This window comes from Harmonia axyridis, chromosome 4 (assembly GCF_914767665.1).
Source record: "Harmonia axyridis chromosome 4, icHarAxyr1.1, whole genome shotgun sequence".
Classification (NCBI taxonomy): domain Eukaryota; kingdom Metazoa; phylum Arthropoda; class Insecta; order Coleoptera; family Coccinellidae; genus Harmonia; species Harmonia axyridis.
The window spans coordinates 11524005-11544384 of record NC_059504.1 but is presented as its reverse complement, the minus strand read 5'-3'; the positions used below and the strand labels follow the sequence as shown (position 1 = coordinate 11544384).

General features: G+C 38.1%; 1 protein-coding gene across 2 annotated transcripts in view; it reads right to left on the bottom strand.

The window, feature by feature from the left end:
* The window catches only part of LOC123679270 (tribbles homolog 2), a 200993-nt gene that overhangs the window by 149468 nt on the left and 31145 nt on the right, over positions 1-20380 (bottom strand). The window lies entirely within an intron of this gene.

Here is a 20380-nt window from a genome sequence, read left to right as displayed (position 1 = left end):
TTCGAACCACAATCAATGATTCGGAATTGGAAATCTTCTTTAAGATACACAGACCTGAGATTTCCACTTCGCTCCTTGCGAATCTGACTCTCAAGGCTGATTCGCGTTCCGAGGCTGACTCGCGCTCGTCAAGAATTGTGAACATAGCGCGAGTCACACTCGAGTCGTTCATTATATCCGAATTGTTCAAAATTTCAAGTACGCAATTATCCACAAAGTAAATAAAGTACATTCACTAATTTAATAAACTTTTTCAATTCAATGGTGTGTCCAGACAACACGAATCTATCTCTTGTCTGTGACTCTCGCATCAATTCGAACAACAAGCAATTATTCGTAAGTGGGAATCTCCTTCAAGACCGACTGGCCCGAGATTCCCGTTTGCGCGTTTCGAATCTGACTCGCAAGGCTGATTCGCGTTCTGAGTCTGACTCGCACTCGACAAGAGTTCTGAACATAGCGCGAGTCATACTCGAGACATTCATTAATTCGAATTGTTCAAAATTTCAAGTACAAAATTTTCCACAAAGAAAGGGAGTACATTAACTTAAGTCATATTGTGGCCAAGCAATTTTTAATGTAGCTCTTCAAAGGAAATCGTTCAAATTAGAATGTTGATCATCATTTTCCATGAATAGAAAGAATTTTCATGAAATAAAGACTGAATGAGTCAAATATTCCGAACAATAAACTATGACTCCATTAGTACAGAATGTAGGAATCATAATACAAAAATATCAAATAATGTTTACAATATAATGGGCGACAACGATTATGCTCCAATAAACTCAGGATCGATATAGCCAATTTCTAATATTAGTTCAGACATCGAGACAATGAATTAAAAATGATCTGTTTACGTTCTGACATTCTAGACATAACCACACACGAATTCGAAATTTGTTGACATAGAAGAACAAAGCCGTTATATCTGCTTCCATTGAGAATTGTTTTCTAACTGAACCGATGAAAAGTAGACCGACAAATTCGGTTTTTTACTCGATGCGATTGGTTAACCATCAAAAACAAATTGTTCCTCCATATGGAAAGATCACAGCAGCTTCTGAAAGAAGAGAAAGAAAGCAAGACCAATTAGCCTACATACAAACCTTAAACGTTAACGAAATCTTTCATTATATTCTCCTAAGACGTCTATATTAGACTGAAATCAGATCGTCAGTATCATCTTATAAGCGACAAACAAATTAGGACTCGTTCATTTCATTTCCCAAGACGAAGATGATCTGTTGCAAGAAGACGAACCCAGACATATCGTAATCTGGAGCCTGTCCTAAGTCCCCGATCACACGTTGTATCAACAATTACGATCGATAATTGAATTTGTTGCAATAGGATGAGACCTTGATGGGACCGTTATTCTAAAGGCGTTGAAATGTCAGAAACGTCGTGAGTGAATTACCGTTTGATATCACCGATTTAATAACGTACCCATTTTTAAAACTGGTCGCTATTTATACATCACGACATGTTTGTTACTGCAACAGCTGTTTGTTTTTTTAATAGAGAGGGATTTGTTAGATTGTGGGTTTTATTGTAGATTGAATGAAAATGATTCAATAATGATTTGTTATACTAAATGACAAAGAAACTGCAACACCCAGAAGGGGCTGTTTAAATTTGAACATTTTTTTGGTAAAACATAGATAGTATAGCAAGGAAATTTGGAGAAAAAAACGAAGGGTTTACATTTTTTTTTTTTCAATAAATTTGTTAATAAGGTGTTTGTTTGTCCACCGCAATTATATCTATACACTCCCAACAAGTCGCGGCTCGAGCCGGTTAAGTATGGAAAAACATATTTCACCACTATTTTTTTGAAGGTCCCGCGCGCTGTCATGTTACCTCGAATAAAGACAAAAGGTGACCTACTTGCATGTGCAATAATACCCTATACCATAACGCCTACTGTTCTGTTTACATGACGCTCAACATCATACTGAGGTTCACGTCTTTCTCCCCGACATCGTCTTATCCTTCTTCGGTCATCAACGACACCCAATGAGAATCTAAATTCATCAGAAAAGACGACCTGATGCTATTCCACATTTCAATGTTGACGTTCTCTGCACCACTGTAATCGTTGCCGGCACAGCTCAACCGTCAGAGGTAACTCAAGATGGGATCAATAATGTTGCAGTTTCTTCGTTAGTTAGTTTATTTCAAACTACTACATACAGGTTTATTTATGCAATTTTTAAGAAATAGTGTTTACAAACACAGCAATTTGAAAGTTTATGAATAGCTCATTATAAAGTCTGCCAAAACAAATCGAATATGAAAACGAATTTTTCCTTCCGTCAACACACCAAAGTCGAAATCAACAATTCTCTATCGTCTATTCGAAATTTTCGTACACACTATCAACTCTAAAAATCCTTATCGGAAATCTGGAAATCTATATACACACAGTATGAAGTATACATTGTGCAATTTAAGCGCCCAACAAATGACGAAAAATGCCAGACAGATAACAATAATTATTCTAATCTGAGAATTTGGAAACATTTTAGAAACCGTATTGGGAAATATTTGTTTTTTCAATCTCATTGATCTTTGAATTCGAGTTGTGTACTCGAAATAGCGATAAGGCTTTTACGCTGCTCAGATTAGTTATCTTTTCACTTTTTTCGGGGAAAATGGATGAGAACGTCGCTATTGATGTACATCAAAATAAACTCATCGAAGCACTTGGCGTTTAAATAGATATTTTCGGGCATATTACCATGACTTCGAATTATTATTGTCTAACGATTCATTATCATGAGACTCCCTTGAAGATTTGCATGGAAATTCGAACAATTACCGAACTGCAATAATTTTAAAGGACCACGGTCAGAACGTTGAATAACCCCAACGACCTTTTCAGAGTACAATGCACAAGTTTTGTATTCATCATCTCCTGAGTAAAGCGTACAAGGCAATGCACAAAAATTTGATCAATTTATATAGTGTAATAATTTTAAAGGGCCACGAACGCAGCATTGACGAAACCCAACGACCTTATCACCAAAAACCAATAATTTTCCACGGAGAGAATCTCTGGTGATTAGAAACCGACAAGAATGGGAGATCAGTAGTTGAGCAAGCCTCTCAGACTGGTTCCGATAGCCCCTATTGGACGAGAGTGAGAGATGATGACAAACGCAATCCTCGAAGAATTGCATGGAAATTCGGACAATTTCCGAACTGGAAATTTTGAAAGAACCAAGATCAGAACGCTGACTAACCGCAACAACCTTTTCAGAGTACAATGCGCAAGTTTCAGATGCATCACTTTCTCATGAATCATTCATGATTTTGATTGTTTTTTTGAGACCAACAGATACTTTCGAATGGTAACGAAGTCATCGATTTGAAAATAGGCCTCATAAAAATAGAGCAGAAGAGAATTTTAATTCATCGTCTCCTGAAAAGAAAACGTCGAAGGCGCAAAAATTTCATCAATTTCTATAGTTTAATAATTTTAAAGGTCCACGAACAGAGCATTGACGAAGCCCAACGACCTTTTCACCAAAAACCAATAATTTTCCACGGAGGTAATCTCTGGTGATTAGATACCGACAAGAAAATAGGAGACGAGTAGTTGGGCAAGCCTCTGATCCCGATCGCCTCTATTGGACGAAAGTGAGAGGATGATGACTAACGCAATTCGCAAGGCGACAAGTTTGGCATGTACCACCAAGACACCTCTCTAAATAGCCCGGGATCTGTGCCCGACAAGAGACCGTGACATAGAAACGGCGATTCGATCGTATTAAATGCGAATTCGTATGTGTAATTGTAATAAATAGCAATTACCCAATAGGGTGATGCAAGCCGCAAGCAAGGTAACAGTGGAAAGATTATTATTGTGAGGTGTACGCGCGGCATTGCGACTGGAAGAATTTAGCACCTCTAGATTTGCCGGCGATCCTTGGGAACTGAGCGTGTGTCTTTAATAAAATATGATCTAATAATGGCAATATACCGCAATGCCGAACAGAACCGTAGATCTGTTTTAACTGTAAATGCAGGCCTAGCCCATCGGGACTGTTGCAACTGGAGAATAGTTGTTTCCGCACGTTGGTTTTCAGCAGGTTCTATTTCACGTCATTTGCCGTTATGCAGTGTAAATTCCGACATGCAGTGAACACAATGCTTCATTGTGTTCAGTTGCTTATTTGCGAATTTCAGGCCCAGCTCGAAAATGTGCCATCATTAGATATAAATTTATAGATCAATAGAAAACAATGTTTGATTGGATTTTTACGGTAGTTTCTATTCATTCATCCTATTCAACCAAAGGCGTTGGCCTAAAAATGCTATACTTGGTATCTTTGTATTTATGAAAAATCAAATACGCATGATAACTGCGAAACTGATCTCACACTAAATGGTATTCAGTTTCATCAAGAGAAAACATAAACAGAATAAGTTAATGATACTTGAGTGTATGAATCTCTAAGTGATTTTGAAATTACTGTTTCTATAAACCTTTGTCCTCAACCTCTCAACATATTACAAACATTATTTAAAGAAGGAAACATTTCAAGAACTTCTTAGATAATCGTGGTGAAGGATAGCTAATACAAATAAATATTCTTTCCGTTTTTGTTCCAATTAGTGAATGTTTTGAATTCAATTACCTACTGCAACAATTGAATTCAACTTAATGCTTCTAGATCTTTGTTTTTCATCGGACAATTATAAATCGAAATACAGAATTTATTCTTAAATGGATAAGGATTTCAAAAATAATTTTCATTCTGAGAAGAAGCAAAAAATCACATGAAGAAATCGCCTTTGATGCTTTTATAATAACATCTTTGAAGTTAAAGTTATGTACCTCAAAAGTCAAGAGGTTTAGGACACAGGTTCATAGCTCAGAGTAATAAATATAGATAGAGGGAGCATATGTCATTTTCAGTAAGCTAATATTGTCCCTAACATAAACTATCAAATTTCACATGAAGCGCGCGGAAATGAAAAAATATCAGTGGTACAATATTTTACTCAATTAGCAAGTTTCTCCACAAAGAACGCACTTCTTATGTCCCATAGTGAATCAATGTTTCATATTAACTCAAAATATATTGAAATAAATACCTAAATATATCAGAAATTCAGAAAACAAACTTCAAGCGCGCCAAACGACAAACCGATGACACTAGGAGATCAAAAGTTGCCAAACTTTGGATTTCAGCAGATACAAAAAGTAATAAATATTCTGCTTAATATAAATTCGACAATTAGGAAAAATATCGGATTCCAAATATTCAAATTTGCATATTCAATCGGGAATCACTCAAATAAATATATTTCATTCAATATAATATATTGATTTATACTATAAAGATATAGTAAAATTGTGGATGAAAATATATCACAATCCGTAATCTTACCATGTTGGAAACATGTGAAAATTGCGTATACTTCCTCTATCTATGTTTATAACTCTATGGTTCATAGGAACCCTACCAGTCAAAAATTAGCATCTCATTCTAAAACACCCTACATACTCGAATGATAAATCAAAAACAAAATAGACACCCGACGCGTTCCTTCCGTCTTCCATAAAAAAAATCGTTACCTTAACCGACCCCTGGGGAACACCACGCCAGTTTAAAAGAAAACACAGAGAATACGACCGCAACTGACCCAGGATGCTAGCTGTCCAGTTGCACACCGGTGGAGACGTCAGCCGGCCGACAGGTTTCGGACCGTAAATCCACCGTTCCCTAATGGACCGGCCGCAAAACAATTGCCACCGACGTATTGTCGCAACGCGGCCGCTCAACAGGTAGCCCAAACGCAATAATTCGAATTCGCAGGCTGAATCAGCGAATTAGCCTGACGGCTCGTAGGAATCCAGTATGCCGTGCCCGCCTGTTCATCAGGGACCTGTCAAACAAAATTAGTTGCCACGTAATGCCGAGGGAGTTGTTGGTGATTACCCGAATTAGCATAAGGAAAACCCATGTTTCCGCTCGTCTGCTCCGAATAGACTCGAAAGCTGTTTCTCTAGTTCGGCCTCCGGTACACAGCTGACGTATTTGCATGCGCCCCCTTCGTTCTCCGAATCGCGAATAGCTGTTCCTTGCCCTTTTTTTTGATTCGTCGACGGCAGTTGCGATTGTAATTATATCGCGCCTGAGACACACGCAAAGGGAGTTCTTCCCCAATACCAATTCTCCGAAAACATTTAAAATGCTTTTAAAACCTTATTATTTAAGGTGTCTCATATGATTAATCACCAAAAGAAACGAAAAGGCCAATACACTTGGAAGAACGCCTTTTTCTGTCCAGGAAAGATCTGAGTAAGAACATGCTTCAACTCTCCTCATTAGCTTCTTCACAAAGAGTCCCTTAATAAGAATAATGTCATCTGAAGTGCAAATCCAGTGAGGACGAGAAAGAAACTCCTGATCACCAGGTCATGCCCCGATATTGAAAGCAAACATCAGAAATCTGGAGTGGTAAGAACTGCTAAATAGACCCTTAGTTCATTGAATGATAAAACAACGACACCAATTGAAACAAGAATATTTTAGGACCAGAAAACTCCATCCAAAACTTTTTCTTCAGATGAATCATCAAGGAAAAGAAAAGGCCCATTACATTTGGCAGAACGCCTTCTACTGTCCCGAAAAATGCATCTTTTCGCAAAAGAAGAAGGAAAGTGAAAGGGAAATACTACGGCTGTGAATCTACCAAAGATGGATCACTCCAAAAGTTCCTGCGTAACTGCAAGATCTCAGTAAGAACATGCTTCAACTTTCCTCATTAGCTTCACTACAAGCAGCACCTTAACGAGAATACATGACAAGTGCAGATCCAGTGAGGACGAGAAAGAAACTCCTGATCACCAGGTCACAAAATACCCCGCCATTGCAAGCCAACGCTAGAAATGTGTAGGAGTGAAGATGCAACCTCTTTGAAGCCATACCAACTTTAGTTTATTAGAGCTGGAAGTCGAACTGCAGTTGTAGGAGTGGTAAGAAATACCTAAGGTCAGTAAATAATAAAACAACGACACCAATTGAAACAGAAAACTAAACGAAAGACGTGCGTCCAAAACGTGATATCATCTTTTTATCGCTTACCGTTCATTGTCAGCTTCGGGGTGCCGCAGGGTTCACAACTTGGGCGAGTGCTGTTCAATTGTATCGTAGCAGAATGCGAATATTCCACTTTGAAACGAGAATAACCGTTCGAACACCTTCGTACTAGATGTACAGAGTGCATCATCTCCACCTTCGATATATCCAGTAGGAAAACCCCAGGGAGCACCTCCGCGACCTCCGCAATAGCATCCGAAGTGTCGCATCCACGCGTAAGACACCTGCCAACTCATCCGATAATACGCAAGTCGGTTCCTTCCACTGCGCTGCATGCATAATGCATACGGAACATCGCTCCTTGCCTCCTTCCACATAAATAATCCATCCTACTAAAAGCATGCTCTATTGGCTGATGGTGTCAGCATTGTCTTTTCCGGCGCTCTGGCAGCCACTTCGAGAAGCGCCGGGGCGGTTGGCCAAATGGCGCAGAAATAAATACGAAATCCGCTTTCGCTATTAAAATTTCGATGAAGCGACGTCGGCATCAAAGACGGCGACCGGGAAGAAGCTTTTTAATTTTGAGCGTTTCAACGGCTTAACGAAACCCGTTAAAATTCCATGAAGAAATAGTCTTTGATGCTTGTAGGACGTTGCTAAATTCCACAAAAAAACTATGGGTTTGGTCAAGACATGTAGCTCAAAAGTAAAGAGGTTAGGGCATAGGTTCATAAAAACACCTTATACAATAAGTATTAGCATTTCATTATAAAACACCATTTATAGTTGGAATAAGTAATAAGCGTTTCATTCGTTCTTCCATAATAAAACGTTCCCTTTCACCGACCCCTGAGGAACACCCCGCTATTTTGATGTTTTGATGAAAGCCCAGAAAATTCGCACGTGGCATTAAATCGTCATTTTACATTCGAATGCAAATTATCATTTCCATCGAACCTGCAGTTTTTAAATTGACGTTAACACAAAAGCTACCTACAAATTTCGAATGTCTGGGTCCTTCCGTTCGAAAGTTATCCAGCGCTCGAAAAACGTTAACGCGGTCTCATTTGCGGAAAGAAAACGAAAGTGGTTGGCGCGGAAACTTTTAAAAATAAAACGTGAAAAGTTCCGAGCACGGATATAGCCCTTGGGGGGGAGCCTAGGAATTTATCGTCGGAAAGTGGAAAAATATGTCTCCCACGAACGTCTAACAGATATATATCATCCCTGAATAGGAGATATTTTTAGAACTTCCACCGAAAATTCAAGTTTAACCGTCGGAATCCGACGAAAATAGAAATCGCCTGTTTTTTTCAACGTGCTGAATCACCTTCGCCGTTTATTATTATTTATTTTATCCTGTACACCAGTCCTGTCTATTTTCAGTTTTTGTATTCTGCCAATAATGTCCCAGACATGTTTGACGGTTGAAATATCGGGAGATCTAGATTATAGGCAAAATTGGACAACATAATTCTAGATATACATGGTCGCGCATTATGTTTGTAGAAAAGTGGGTAGATTGGCGTCCGTATATAAGGCAAAACTGCATTTTCACTGAAGTATATTCTATTATCCATGAATCACCTCGTATATCATGTCCGGATAGGATTTATTATTAAATGTTCCACCCAAAAATATACTTTAATCGGTGCGAATTCCAACGAAAATAGAAATCGCTCGTTTTTTCCAACGTGCTGAATCACCATCGCCGTTTATTTTCGTACGCAACAAGAATCCAATCATCCGGCGTATAAAACTCCTGAAATACCTCCAATCCACTAACCCAGTTAGAAACCATAACAAACGTCGCTAGGTCAAAATTCATTCACAAAAACTATCCGAGGCGAACACGTAAAGGTCAGCTTGATTCTGCTAATGCGTTAAAGACCGAGCATGTCTGCTTCACGGATGGTTAGGTCTCTTGTTTCGTAACCTTTGAGTAACAAGACGTCAAGGCCAAACAACCTCCACGTTCTTGCGTCTTGTTCTCTCGTCGATGCGGAAACTTCATTTAATACGCAGGGTGCTTTGAACGGAATCGATTATTGCCCAAATTCGAGGTGACTGCCGTAGAAAATACCGTTTGAATTAATTCCAGAAAGTGTTCGATTTTATTTATGGCAAGATACGTAGTTACATGTGTTGCGCTCGATAAACATCTCAGTTAGATCTGCTATAAAAAGCGAGACTCGAGGGAACAGCGAATCCAACGCCTGACCTCAACAACTTAATGTTGTTGCAGCAAGCATGACATAGATTTCGTTTACACGCTCTTCATCGTTAGAAAATTGCAGTTACTTTCTCTGAATGATTAGAAGTGAAAGTATGAAATTGATCGAATGGTGCATTTCTATCGAACAGAATAGCTCATCTTATTCAACTAATTTTGTTTGAAAGTGAATGCAATGGGTTTATTTTAGATGGAATATCTTTTTTTCGCGATCCCGCTTTCTGAATTACCTATGCTGTCTGTTGCCAAAACTTAGGATCTTGTTAACTGGTCTCTAGTTACTTACTAACAACGTCTACATAATAATACATAGCCTATGATATAATTACTGTTCTTGATAGAGTACATGATTCTAATGAACTGAATATATTATTTTTCGAAAATATAAGACGGAGCAATATAAACACAATAAATGGTCTGAACATCAGGCAAATTTTTTTGGTCGAACAGAAATGAATCCTATCCCTCCTATAAGAATTATAATCACAATGGACTGTAGGTATGATCATTCGAATCAAACCGTGTAGATAGACCTTCATTTTGATATTTATATTAGAAAGCCTTCATCGAGTAGACTAATTTAAATTCCAAGAAATCTCAGAAGGGGCATACGTGAAAATATATTCTGTTCCAATCGTACCATTCCTTAAAATAATGGTGAGAAAATATAATTTCATTTACGATCAGGAAACATTGCCGTTGATCCTAAGAAAGAATAGATTCGCCGATTGAGTGGGACCAAATTACATGCTTCTTCTAGTCCGCGAAAAAAAAATACTATTTTCGAAACCGCTTTCACAACGAGCGTTTCTATGGAGAAAGCACCAACGTTTTACGAGCGCAGTAATGTTGTTACTTATTTGCACTTACGTAGGTTCGGATCTCGGCGCTGAACTTTGAAGTTGCGGAACACTAAAGTTTAGCTAACCGGTAATATTGCAAACACATGTTGGGTTCGCAATATACATAATGAGCTCGGGCAACGATTACGATATGTGTGTAATTAAATGTTTCGTTAGGTTATCTAACAAGCAGGTCATTTCTTTCTGTCGAACGAATAGATTGCTGACAAAGGAAAGTGTGGAATTTCTGGGAATTATCGAAATTGATAATGGATATTGAAAACAAAACAACGCGCCTTTTTCGTTTAAAAAAAGTGATTTTCGTTGATATCGTTGTAGCATACTGTTTATGACATTAAGTGGTTTCAGCAGAACAAGTCATTGCCTGATCATACATTATTCCAGTATTTTAGTCTGTAGGTTGTCGAATTATCTAAGAAAAAAAGCTCAGTACGATAACAGATTATTTGACAAATTTCAAGAATCCCCTCAGATTATTCATTGATATCTCTTGACCAGAAAAAGGTAGATATTTCCAATTCAAAAAGTCTGCGACAAACAGCAATTGTAACCAATATGGGGTCAGTGACAACGATTTATCTTTACTCAACGTAACGTCATAATAACGTCAATGACGTATGACGTCAATTGCCATATACAATAACGGCAAGTGGCATAAAAACAGAGTCAAATTACATATAACAAAGCATTTGCTTCTTTATTCATTATCTATGATCTTAATATTTATCAGATTGTAATTTGAGTAATAAATCGTATCCGCCTTTTTCAGTATAATCATGTGAATATTTTACGAAAATCTCAATATGTATATTCTCAATATGTGTATTGCCAACCGAGGCCATCATAGGACAATGCTAATATTAAAAGAGAACTTCAAAAAAATTCTGTAACAAAACCTTTCTGTTTAGAGTTTAGAGCTTCTACCACCTATCCTTTGTTCCAGAACCCTTTGAAATAATGGTCGTGGCACAGTCTGTCATATTCGACTTCCAAAGTTGATCTACTCAAAATATTTGCATAAAAGCTTTGAACTCCACTCTCAACGACCTAGAGTCAAATTGGCGTCAATTTTGCTTTCAAGAATTTTGAAATTAGTGCAGGAGTACATTTAAATTTCTTGCAACTAGCCTTGATAATTTCCAAGAAGATCACCAGACGATGAACGTTAGTATGATGTATTTCATTATTTTCCCTTGCAGGATTACAATCAATGAATCGAGAACGAAGGCAAAATATCTCTTATACCAAACAAACCTCAAAGGGATCTGCTCAGATTTCTACAAAATAATCATGAATCCAAGATTGATCGTCACTGATATCCAGTCGAGTATCCAGTACAACTTATTCATTTTTGGGTGCTTCTTCTCCGAACAGCAAACTCTATTTTGTTCATACCAAAAACAGTAAATAAGATCAAATTCAATACAAAAACTTGGCAAAATGGCGAATGCAACTTAATGTTCTAAGAATTTTTGATCTGGCATTGTACTACTACTACAGTAGAAACCTTAGACGTCTCGTACTGAACAACCTATCAAAGTTTCATAACGATCGAAAGAATCATGTAGAAATGCATAAAGGACAAACATACATCCATTTTCATAAATCTACATAGAGAACCTACAATATTCAGGAATAGCGACACTATTCTTGAATATATTCGAGCCAAACCACCACCCGACCTACGCTCGCACAAAGATTAAACCAAACCTCGACGAACCTACCCACCCAAACAGCATCGTTCCATATCTATCTGAAAATTTCATACGCTCATTCATACATTCAGCGACTTACGCGGCGACTTTGAATTGCGGGCGTTACAGCCCGAAATCCGACAGTTTCCATGGAACCGCCCAAAGCTCCAAATCTTCCCGGCGCAGCATCCACGGGTCCCTGCCGAAGAGCACAGGCATTATCGCGTCTTACGAGCGCCGCTGGTTTATATCAATTAAATCCGACGTCATAAATATTAATGTGCGGAGAGGTCGGGAGATCCGTCTGTGTGCATCTCTCCCATTCGACGATTCAGCGACGGGCTTAAAAGCGCATGAGATCGCCTCGAGATCGAAATGAGCTTAATGGCTTCTTCGGTACGAGAACGCTCCGTAAATTAGACGGTTTTGCGGTTCGGACCCCGACGGAATCCGGATTTGCGTTCAGAAGTTCCCGAGTTACGGATACCTGGAGTTCGAAACCCTTCGGCCACTTTGCCTTTCCGGAATATTGAAGGAGGATCCGCAGTTTCAATGCGTAATGGTCAATTTCGAGTTTTACGACGGAATTGACTAAGCTTGTGTCATTTAAATAGGCTATTTGAAAGATATTTTGCAATCTCCACAGATTACTGAAACATCAAAAGCGTCTGTTTTCAATTCGCATGAATATTTCAAAGGGGATGCTAAAATACAATTTGATATGACGTCATCAGTGACGTCACTTACATATACATATGCAATTAAGGAAGAAATCCACTGAATAACCCTCGCATTTATCAAGATGATCATGTGAGACTTCTTCGAAAGGCAAAAAATGTGCAATTAAATTTAAAAAAATGATTTAAATAAACTTTATTATAAAAATTTAAGAGCTTCTACCACCTACCCTTTTTGTAATGGCCATCTGAAGTAAGGTAGCTAGTCGTGGCGCACTGTGTACATATTCCAGCTAGACTTCCAAGGTTAAACGCCTGAAAATATTTGCATAAAAGCTCTCCGCTTCGCTCTCAACGACCTAGAGTCAAATTGGCGCCAATTTTTCGTTTAAGAATATTAGAATCAGTACGGTAGCAATATAAATTTAAATTTCTTACATCTTGCTGTGATAGTTTCCAAGAAAAGCACCAGACGATGAACGTTAGAAGGTCGATTTTTTTCATTGAATCCTTTTCCCTTGAACGGCTCCAAAAGTTAACGATTAGAAATAATAGATCGACAACGAATGCAAAAAATTCTCAGTATAATAAACAAAACAAGCATATATTCAAGGCGAACCACTCAGATTTGTAGAAAATCCTCACGAATCAAACATTGATTCAAATCCTGAAACAATCTTTCGGAGTGATTGGTTTTTTTTAAAAACAGATAAACGTCGATAAACCGCAATATGGTATTGGAGAGATATTTCAAATCCTCTCAAATTGTTTATTGGTATTTGGTGGGTACATAAAAAGCGGATATTTTCATTTCTTCATGAAATGCCAATCAGAAAATTAAACCAAAACTGCCAGCCAATTCCATTTCACCCAATATGACGCCATATTGGAAAAAACCCAATATTTCCGTAATTACATATTTGATCGGGTTGATATTTTACGTGTATGTATGGAATAAACATTTCCAGTTTTATGCAGAATTTCGTGTGGATAACTTCGTCAAAACCATACAAAAAATATTCGAAAAGACATAATCAATATTTCCATGATTACATATACGATCGGGATGAGACTTTTCCAGTACCGATATACAGAATATACATTTCAAGCTCCGTTCAAAATTTCGTGTAAACCGAATAAAATTCAAGCAAAATAAAGGAAAAAATGACGTCAATACGTCTGTGGTCTCCAAATGCGCCTCAGAAACCGACTAATTTCGAAATAATGGCCTTATGTAATACGGCAATCGATTCCTCGTATTATTTCCGCCTAGTTTACTTCGTCAGTCAACTCAACGTCTACACGTGTGGTCAGTCGTAAAACACTCCCGTTCAGGGCCTTTTAATAATATAATGATTTATAATTATTATAGGCGTTTAACGATGGACGTTAATTTCGGTTTTTACGTCTGCGAGGAGAATACGAAGTTACAGCTTGATAGGTCGTTCCATTAGCCGAGTAATAACAGTTTGTTGCAGGGGAAAACTTATCGATAACATCCCCGTCGATTAGGTCGTGGTGGCCGGAGCAGTATCGATGGGAAATTGGCTATAAAGCGGCACGAAAAACACAGCTAATTCTAAATTAAAACCATATCGCAAAATATATACACACAAAATTTCAACTCGGTCGGTTAGTTTGCGCTTTTCGATATTCTTCTTGAATTTTCTATGGTTCTGGTTATGCTATCCACACGAAATTTTGTACGAAGCTTGAAATGGATATTCTTTATATAAATAACAGGTTTTTCATTTGTAATGTCATTTGTGTTCAGTGAGTATGAGATTCAATCATCGAAAGCTTCAATAACGTTTAGAAATTAATGTTGAATTATTTCATCAAAATCAGTGCTCATTTTGAAGACTGCATGGACAACATTATTCAGTTAATCAACTCATGCAAACAAACTGAATTGCAGAATTTGGAATTATGAAAATCCACAGGAAACTGTTGAGAAACCGTTACAGCTATTATATGAAGTCACTGTGTGGTGTGCAATTAATGATGGCAGAGTGATTGGTCCATATTTTCTTCGAAAGGATGATACACTTGATTATCCTCTCAGATCTTCTGATTTAACACTTAATTTGGAGATTTGGAAATATGTTAAATCACAAGTCGTGGCGGTAATTTGAGTTATGTTATTTTCCGTACATAATGGCATAATGTCACCTTTCAAATAAAAACAAAATTGTGTCTCATTGAATAATTTATGTTTTTCTTTCATAATTGTTTGAAGGGTATGATGTATAATGCCCTGTTTGCATTTCATCTGCTAATACTAAGATTTTATCCACACTTGCTTTATTGTTTGAAGTTCATATATAATTTGTGTATTGCTCTATCTCAAAATATATATATCGCTATTAGAAATCCCATTATATTGAACTAAAACAGGTAGATAAATATATAGCTGGCAAAATGCAGCGGACCAAGAACGGAGCCCTGTTTCACTCATTTATTTTCTCTTCTTTTCCAATATTCTTTTTGGAATGTCTACTATGGTTCTGATGTTTTGATCAGTTTGAAAAATCAACATGAAGATCATGGCAATAAAGCCACTGAAAACTGCACTATTATAATTTATAACCAGACCAATTTCTTCTTTTTTGGACCTCTATCCTGATCTCTATAAAAGTGGGAGATAGCCGTGGCTCAAGCTATTTCATCTAGAATACATTGCATTATTCGCGGGAGATCAAAAATTTCACGAAACGAATAAGCTCGCGCTATGCACCATCTCGTCAAAAGCCGCAGAACGAATAACTCCAGCCATTATAACCCCCAACTACAAGATACGTATCTGGTGGCATCAAGCCCGATCCCACCCGGCTCTCCTCCTGATGAATGCGAAAGATTAAGGACGATTTCCTTTTCGCACCGTCGACGTCTTCCTCGAGGGCCTCCCCTTGCCCTCCGCGACAGAGAAATGCCTCTACCCTTCGCGGAAATCTAACGACGATAAATTTTCCATAAGCACTCTCTCTCTCTCTCTCTGCGAAGACACGAACGTTGGCGTATTCCTTTCATGTATCATAATCTGGCAACATTAGGGGATCGTGCCGCTCTCTTTTCTTCTTCTTCTCTGCCGAGCGATGAGAAATGGGCCGACGTTGCCGCGAGCCATTAAATAGATAATCTTTCCGATTCCGTTATTCCAACAAATATAAGACGGAAGTGACATATCCGTGATACATTGGCAATCGATATTTCTTTGTCGGCCGCCGCTCGTTGTGCCCGTGAAATTTTTCCCGCGAGGGGGCGTGATTTATCGGTCTGCGTGTTTCTATCCGGCGGCTGGATAGGTTTCTGAAGGGGTGGGGGGTGGTTATGGAACGTCTTCAGGAAGGCTTATCGATGAAAGAGCATCGTGCGAAATACAAACATGGTATCTATCGGTATTGCTTTCAGACGTGTTCAATCCATTTGGTTGGACATGAATGATAACACTTAAGACATAATACAAGATGATTCATTGGTCATAGTCATATATTAAAGAACACCGGACCAAGTACAGAACCCTGTGGTTCTCATTGCATTATTTATTCTCTTCTCGATATGTTTCCCAAGCAGTCCTGGTACTTTTAGAACTCTGTTCCTCACCCAGCAGCTTTCCAATTTTTTCAGCAGAATTTCATGGTTTACTTTGTCAAAAGCCATTGTTAGATCCAAACATGTAATTGACAGCTCTGGCACATCCATCTGGCGCCTCCAATCTATCATCCACTATTTCCATGATGGCTATAACGGAGGATCTACCCTTTCTGAATTGAGAATGTCCATCCAATCTCTACTTGATATTACTTGAGCTTGATACGCAAAGCTCGTGCGTGTTTGGATAAATAGGTGATTTTGACATCGATCTCCTAAGTTTTTTCAAGAAATCTTCTGTAAGTCGAGCAAATGAAATGGCTTAGCGTTATGAAATAGACAAATTCCTGACTGAATCCACGTGGTGACAGTTCAGAATATATATTAGAAGAGGAGGCAAGAGAATATTTTTCCAAACTTGTCTAAAATGGTCAAGCATCTTCAGTCCCCGTTGAAAGACCATTATCCAGAGCTGTTTTGATAGATCATGCAAAAAATCCATAAGATACATCATCTCATCATCTGCCTAGATCCTGGATGGAAAATGATGTACTCAAAAAGTGCTTGGAGGTTTCTCCATATCAAGAAACTTTTCTTTTTTCATATTCTGTTATGTTATATAGTGATTTAATTTGTGTTTCCATTTCAAAATAATTGATATTTTTGGTTCTTATTTACAATAGAAGTGTATTCTGCAAGGTTCCTTCTCATTTCATCTTTTGTTTATTGGTGTGCACATCACAAAATAAAACTGCTAAGTAATTAGACAAGTACTTGATATATAAATACTTGACTTAACAGTGAAAAACTACTACTTGACTTGAATTTGACTTGATTCCAAGTCGAGCCAAATCAAGTAGCTTAAATATCAAGTCAAGCCGTCACTCTCTAAAGGTAACATTACTAAACAATCTACGGTATTTTTTTCATCATAATTTGAGTCCATTCGAACATGTCGAAATACGAAACAAACAATCATACGTTCATGGGTAAACGAAAAGTCGGGTCGAAACGAACAGCGAAACCATAGAATGTCGCACAAATTACATTGTGCTCCGTCCACGACAGCCAAGATAAATTTCCGTGATCCTTATCCGCAATTGCAGCAGGCTATTTGTTTCCAATTTATTTTTATGCTGCACTCCGGCGTTCCACGGCCATGTTGGCGTGTGTACGATTATGGAAAATTGCTCGAAAAACGCGAAAAGCGTTTCAGTAATGTTCCGTCATTTTCGTGAATGCAACAATGCATTCCTACGAGTCCGAATTGTTTTATGGAAATGCCTCGGAAACTATTTCTGGAGGCATTGGCGTAGTTCGAATGTTTCTGTGCGATTTCAGGAACGGATGAAAAAGTATGCTGATTGTTATGGTAATATTTAGATATTTTACTATTTTCAAGGTAGTATTCAAACTCTTGGTTAATTTTTTATTTTTTTGGTGGAAATGCTTTTTTACGAATGAAATAATTTGCTATGTAGCAGTGAACGACTTCCAGGTAAGTGAGTTTTTAAAAATAATGTAGCACAGTTGGTACTTTTTCAGGGTTTCTGGATCTGTTTCCACTATACTAGACGAGCAGCTAGTGGGGTACCGCAGGGATCCGTTTTGGGACCACTGTTGTTTCTTCTTTACACGTCTGATATGCCTACTCTTTCGAGAGTTTTATGCTCGGTGTTTGCGGATGACACTAAGCCTTTTTACTTCTGCCTCAGACGTTCAGGGCATGACCTCCTAAGTTTATTTGAGAAATCTCATGTTAATTGAGCAAATGAATTGTCTTACCGTTATGAAATACACATCTTCCTGACGGAGCTACGTGCTGACAGTTCTGATTACATTTCAGAATGACGGAAGAGGCACAAAAACGTTTTTACAAACTTGGCTAAAAAGACCAAAGATTCTTTTACAACGCCAGCAACTTCAGTTCCTATTGAAAAACAATTTTCCAGAGCTGGTAGATTAGGAGAAAAATCCAAAAGATGATTTCCACGTGTCTAGATCCTGGATGAAAAATGATGCAATCAAATAGTGGTTGGAGGTTTCTCCATATTTTTTTATATTTCATATTTTGTTATGTTTTATAGTGATTTCATTTGTGTTCCCATTTCAAAATAGTTGATATTTTCGATAATTTGAGAGGATTTGAAAATTTTTCTTTCTATCCGTCTATACACCCTAATTTCCTAAACAACCTCGCAGATTTCATCGTGAAAACTCGCCAAACAGCCTATTACGACCGCACTGAAAAAATCCCTCATTCTCTTTAAAGCAACCGGCTCGAACGCATAATGACTTGTCGACGATAAAAAAAAACACATGCATAATAATTCCCCATTGTGCTTCGTCCCCGAACTCCATTCCGCACTTTTCCCCGTCTCCATGGGGGGTTCTACAAGGCCGTTGTTTTGGGCCGCTGTTGTTTTCCAAGAACCGCTCCGGCTGTAGTCGGGAATTACCGAAGAGGGGTGGGGAGTGCTGTGGTGGAAATCAGGCATCGATTTTCGCTCATATGATTTTCTAATGGTGGGCGTAGCGTGAAAAATGAACGGGAAGCCGTCCCGTTTCCCTCCCTCTCTCTCTGGGGCGGCGGTGGCCTGGGGGCCTTTAATCATTGTCGGCTTGACTAATGGTATCAACAGAGGAAATAATTGTCACGCGAAAGCGCCGAAAAAACAGTATTTCCCCGCGGGCTTGGTGATTTTGGCGAGCCGGCAGCGTATGGAGAAATCGGACCGTGAAGGAACGAGCTGGTTGGTTCCCAGTGTTTACGGAATTAAATCGAAAAAACGCTTTGTTTTCAGACGTATAAAGGATTATCCAATTAGTGCTCTGGATGGGTTGAATAGAAATTAAGGCGACACTGATACCACGTGGGACAAGTTAATTATTTGACGGTTCTGTTAGGTTAGGATGTCACAAAAGAGCGAGGAATATTTAACGCCGAATAAATCTTTTTTGAAATAGCGTTCAGAAAGAAGTTGAATAACAATATGTTTTCATGAAATCTCAACACAAATTTTTTGAAGCATTTCATTATTTTTCCATTTGGGCAGCAGTATAATTTGATAATTTCGTATTAAATTTCAACACACGTCAATTGTCAATATAACATAATTGGGATATAGTGAAATGATTTTCAACATTATTCGCAATTTCTTTTGATTCTGGTGGTGTTAAATCGATTTCGTCAGACTTAATTCAAGAATTTAATGCGTAATTGTAAATTACTTCAAAATTCGAAACATACGAATCAAATTCAAATTCCGCAATCTGCCAGTTTTCGTAAGAGTCACTCCATTGCAGAAGGCAATTCCAACACTCATGCGTTCGAAAAATCGCTCCTAAGTCGCTTGTTTTCGAATTTCGCATTCGTGTTGAAATGGGAGCCAATTCTGCAACTTGTTTAAGAATATATTATTACTGACAGATACAACAGATACTCTTCAGAAACCAGAATTCAGAAATCTGAATCGTGCAAAAAATCCTATTGACACTTGTTATTGGCCTGATGATGTGGTTTTCACAAGACGGTGGCATCTACCAAACAGCCACCTCAACAATCGATTTTTGAAAACGGAATTTGATGGTCCTGTTAACTATCCGCTAAGGCCGTGTGATTTAAAACTTTGTGATATGTTGAATCTCAATTTGTTCATAATCAAACAACAAGTGAGCAATTAAAATGGAACATTAAAATCAATATTGATGAAATACAGCCAAATTTATGTGAAAAAGCGATGAAAACATGGTTTGACCGAAAACAGTACGGATGGCGAAGTAGTGGTGGTCATTTTTGTATGACGTAATTTTTCATGAATAATGGTATAAAACTCTCAAATGAAATGAAATTGCTACTCGCTAAATAATTTGTTGTTTTTCATATTTAACTTCGCCATCAGAGAACCCATTTTAAACAACAATATCGGCATATCATAAAATAGATGAAAAAACAGCGGACCAAGAACGCAACCCTGTATCACACCTTCCTCAATAATTGATTCCGCTAATTCCAACCATCTCTACCACGTCATTTCACAGCAGGATCGAAAGACCACAAACGTATTACCCAGAATGAAACGTTTCTGAATACGCGTACGGCACCTACATCTGCGGGGGTGAGTGTTTGTTTTCGCTACGTCGCACAATTCCAAGACGGTAAAAAGGAGCGTGGTGAAGGATAATAAATCACCGATTTAATGATGAGAATTTCCCGAATCTTTCTTATCAGTCCTACGAGGAAAAAGGCCTTTGGGAAAGAAGT